Source organism: Malus sylvestris, chromosome 16 (assembly GCF_916048215.2).
Source record: "Malus sylvestris chromosome 16, drMalSylv7.2, whole genome shotgun sequence".
Lineage (NCBI taxonomy): Eukaryota > Viridiplantae > Streptophyta > Magnoliopsida > Rosales > Rosaceae > Malus > Malus sylvestris.
The window spans coordinates 38060491-38065411 of NC_062275.1; positions in this window are offsets into that span (position 1 = coordinate 38060491).

Genomic DNA, 4921 nt, shown 5'->3' on the forward strand with positions numbered 1-4921 from the left:
TCATACGAACGGAACATCTTTCTTCATGAGTCGACTAAATGGTTGACAATGCCCTACAAGGTTGGAGATGAAGTGTTTGATGAAGGCTAGTCGTCCTAGTAAACTTTTCAGCTCGTGCAGGTTTCTTGGCTCATGCATGCTTTGAATGGCCTTGATTTTTTATTGGTCCACTTCAATGCCACGGTGCTTGACAATGAAGCCGAGGAATTTTTCAGAGGTGATGCCAAATGCACACTTTAACAAGTTCATCTTAAGGTTGTATTTTCACAACCTTTCGAACACTATTCGTAAATCCTTCAAGTGATCTGATCTTTTCTTTGTCTTGACCACCGCATCGTCTACATAACACTCTACGTTTTTGTGTAGCATGTCATTGAAGATTTTCTACATTGCGCGTTGATATGTAGCTCCAGCGTTCTTCAGACCAAAAGGCATCACCTTGTAGCAGTAGATACCTTTTAGAGTGCAGAAGGCTGTTAGTTCCTCGTCTTTGAAAGCCATGCGAATTTGATTGTATCCAGAAGAGCTGTCCATGAATGACAGTGCCTCATGACTAGTGGTTGCGTCCACCATGATTTCAATGATTGGCAAGGGGAAGTCGTCATTCCGGCAAGCGTCGTTGAAGTCCTGGAAGTCTACGCAAACACGTATTTGTCCAGATTTCTTAAGGATAATGATGATGTTGAAGATCAACTTGGGGTATTGCACCTCTCGAATGAAGCCTGCTTCAATTAGCTTATCAATCTTGGCCTCAATTTGTGGGATGAGCTCGAATCGATAGCGTCTTTAAGTTTGCTTTATCGATTGCGTTCCAGGCTTGACTGCAAGATAATGCACAATGATGATAGGGTCAAGGCCGGGCATTTCTTTGTAAGTCCAAGCAAAGACGTCTTTGTACTCTAATAGCAGCTGGTAATACCCTTCCATCTCATCCACACTTAATAGTGCACTTACGAAGATAGGTTTTGGTTCCTCATTTGTGCCTAAGTTGAGTTCCTTGAGATCATCAACCATGGCTTGCCCTCCATCTTCGAGTTGTGGTGGTGCAGCAGTGGCATCTTTCGCAGGGATTTCGTCTTCTTTGCCTTCTTAGATCGTGATGTCGAAGATATCTTGGACCTTTTCTCCAGTGTTGTCCTCTCGAGCTTGTTGGCATGAAGATTATCCAGTGTGGATGATGGTGCACCTTCTTACTTTCAGTGGTCCATTTGTGTTAACCTCTAAGATTGCTTGGCGTTTCATCCTTGAAGGAATCGAGCTTTGAACATCATCTTTTCCTACCAGATCGTCGAGCTTTTCTTTCTTTAGCGTTGTCTCTCTCTTTCTAGAGGCTTTTTGTTGTCTTCAAGTTTTTCCAAAGCTGACCATCGAGGAAGAGAGCTAGCCGTGTTGCTTTGTTTCTTAGGTTTTGACAACCTTTTGAAAACAAAGCTTTGGGATGTTGACGTGTTAAGCCTCTTGAAAACGGAGGTTTGGTCTTGACCACCAATGTGATCAAGTGTCAAAATTCTGGGCCTTGAATGATTCATCCTATCGAAGACTGATGTCCGAGGGGCAGACTTAGGTTCCTTTTGATCTTGTTCAATGCTCACGTTGATGTGTTAAGTGCTAGCATTTTTCGCTTTTCTTGAAATTTTCATAGGTGCATTTGGTGTGAAGCTAAGTCCAGCTTTGATGTTGTCAACTGCGTAACCATGCTTCTTCAACTTCTTTTGAGTCTTAGTGAGGTCATGTTCTTTGTCGTTGATGGTGTTTGAAACCTTATTTCCAGGATTCGAAGAAGAAGCGAAGTCGTACCCAGCTTTCGACATGAGTTTGTAGGCGTTTGGATCAAAACCTTCTTCGGTCCTCTTGGTTGGAAGAAAGCTTGGTTCCACCCCCTTTGGCAGAGCTTTTATAAAGCCTTGTGGTAGTCTTGCAACCTTAGTGTTACCTAGTTGTGTCAGAGGCAAAACTGCATTCGTCTTGAGCAACTTTACGTAATCCTTGTGCCGCTGTGCATCGGCTTTGCTTACTCCAATTTCAAATGGGGATTGACCATTCTTTCTTCTTGACATCAGGATGTATCGGAAAACAGGTGTGTTTTGTCCTTTTGAATGAGTCTTATTCCCTTTGGTTGTTGCAAGTTTAGCAGGCTTGTCATCTTTTTTGCTTGAAGATAGCATAGCTTGCCCTTCTTGCTTCTTGGGCATGGCTTGCCATTCCTGCTTTTTAGGTGCTATTTTGCCTGTGGATTTGATCTCTTTTGGGAGAGCTTCGGGCACCATGTCTTCATCCATGTAGAACTTAGGATCTGCGAAGTGTGATTCAGCTTTGGTTAATGCTTTGGTATCACCTTGGATCACCTTTACTCCTTCCCTGTAGAATTTTAAGCATTGGTGGATGGTGGATGGCAATACTCCATTCCTGTGGATCCAAGGCCTTCCTAAGAGCAAGTTGTAGGAAGTTCTTGCATCAATTACATGGAATATCGTGCTTGATTTGAGTTCACCAATAATCATTTCCATTCGGACCATGCCCATCGCTCTTTGTCCTCTATGGTTAAAACCCTGGATTAGCAAACGACTTAGGGATAGTTCATCCACCTTGATGCCGATTGTGGTCATTGTTAAGTTTGGCATGATGTTTATGGCTGATCCACTATCCATAAGCATGCGATTTACTTTATGCTCCCTTACGTACCCAGAGATGAAGAGATGACGGTTGTGGGGCTTGGATCCTAGCAATAAATCTTCGTCAGTGAAGTGGATTGCGTCCTGGGCAGCACAACAAGTGGCATACTCATGTGGTCGAAGTTTCAAGCCTTTATCCTTGCTTTCTTGCACTTCGTGGTCATTGGGACTTGCCAAGACCGCTACTAGTGCTCTTCGCATCTTCTTTGGCAATTGTAGCGCTTCCTCGATGCTAAAGTGTATCGGCAGGCCTTTTTTGGGTGTGAGGGCAATTTCTCCCTCGATGGCAATGGCTTTGCCTTTTGAAGGTTCTTCCATTTCTACTTCGACCATGTGACATGCAACGATAGTGCATTGTTGGAAGAAGTCATTTAGGAAGTACTCGTGCAAGGAGACAAGAATGCGTGGCTTTTGCTTCATAGGCTCCCCAACATACGTTGGCTTAGTAGCTTTTATGTTTCTTTTGGACTTCCTATTGTTGCGGCGACGGTGCTTACTCCCTTGTTCCACCTTTGGCCTTGTGGCTTGTGGTTTTGGTTTCCTTATTTTTTTGTAGGTCACCAATGTCCATCCTTCTTCATCATCGGTATGTGCATCTTGGTCGCTTGCCCCTGGTAATGGTTTTGCAGAAGGTGTCGTGCAGCTTGAGCATTGACAGAAATGGTCAGGTGTCACTTGGAGAGACACGGGATCAAAGGATCCAAATGCAATTGTAATAGTATGTGTTGCAGCCGTGTCTTCAAGGTCGAGCTCGATTTTCCCTTGTTGCGTTAGCTTCATGATGAGTTCTTTGAGGACGAAGCACTTACCAACAGGATGGCTCACGATACGATGGTACTTGCAGTACCTAGGATCGTTTACGCGATTCATCTCTTCAGGGCGCTTGCATTCCGGTAACTCGATCACCTTTTTTTCAGCAAGTCATCTAACATTGCATCCATGTATGAGTCTGGAAAAGGGTACGTCTTTTGCTTCAGCTCCCTCAAGGTGTTTTTGTACTTGTCTTGGGTGCGAGAAGGCTCATCTCTCTTTATTTCCTTCGCTTTGTTCTTGAGGGAGATTTTGACAGGCATGGAAGAGGTCTTGATGAGGGTAGTGTTGACGGTAAAAGCTTCATTGGCAGGCTTCTTCCCAGTCTTTTCTACATTCAGGGCGAACACCTTATCCTTCTTGAAGTTGGTGATTAGCTCATTCTTCCCGTGATGGGCGATACTCTACTCCATGTCGTGGGAACGAGTTGCCAGCTCCTCAAATGTTCTTGGTTTTATACCTTGAAAGATGTAATGTAACCCCTAGTGCATGCCTTGAACGCACATCTCAATGACAGAGGTTTCAGAAAGCCGATCTTTGCAAACCAGACTTAATGAACGCCATCTATTAATGTAGTCGACGACCAGTTCATCCTTCCACTGTTTCGTATTGGTCAATTCTAGCATGCTTACAATGCAGCGCATGCTGTAAAAGTAGTTGAGGAATTCACTTTCTAGCTGATCCTAACTATTGATAGACTCGGGCTCGAGGTCAATGTACCAGTCAAATGAATTACCTTTCAGAAAGCGCACGAACTGCTTAACGAGGTAGTTTCCCTTTCCATCGAACTGCATGAATTTTGGCGACTGATCGACATCTTCAAAGCATCAATCTTCTTGGAGTAAGGCTTTGAGTACAGCACGGAGTCATGTGAGCTTCCTTCATATTATGTACTGATTGTGCTTGTGATCATCTCCTGCAGATGCTGAATAGAGAGAGATCCCATAAACATCGTTGCTTAGTCTGGCTTCAACTTCTCTTCAACTTTCTTCGCATGAGGCTCCTCATCCTCGTTGTTTTCGTTCTTTAGTGGATTAACCCTTGGGTCAACTTTCACATTGGGCTTCACATCTAGTTGGTTGACGAGTGCAGCGATTTGTAAGTCTTTCTCCTCCACAGTCCGTGTGAGTTTTGTGATCGCTTCATTCATTTGAGCCAGCTGCTCCTTGATTGAAGTTGCTTCGGTAGTCATGACTTCCTTCGGCTTTCCTCTTTTATTCCTTTGGCGGAGTTGATGCAAGGGTGGAAGAGGAGGCAAAAAAAGCTCTTGCCTTGCTTCGAGTTGTGACACCCGAAGTGACACCACCTGCGTTGATGACGCTCATGTTCTTTGCCTTGGTTGCGAGAATATCTTGAACCTTCTTTGATGCCATTTGTGCTTTTTACGAATTCGAAGATAGAGATGAAAGGTACAGATGGTCCCACTGGGCATGCCAAAT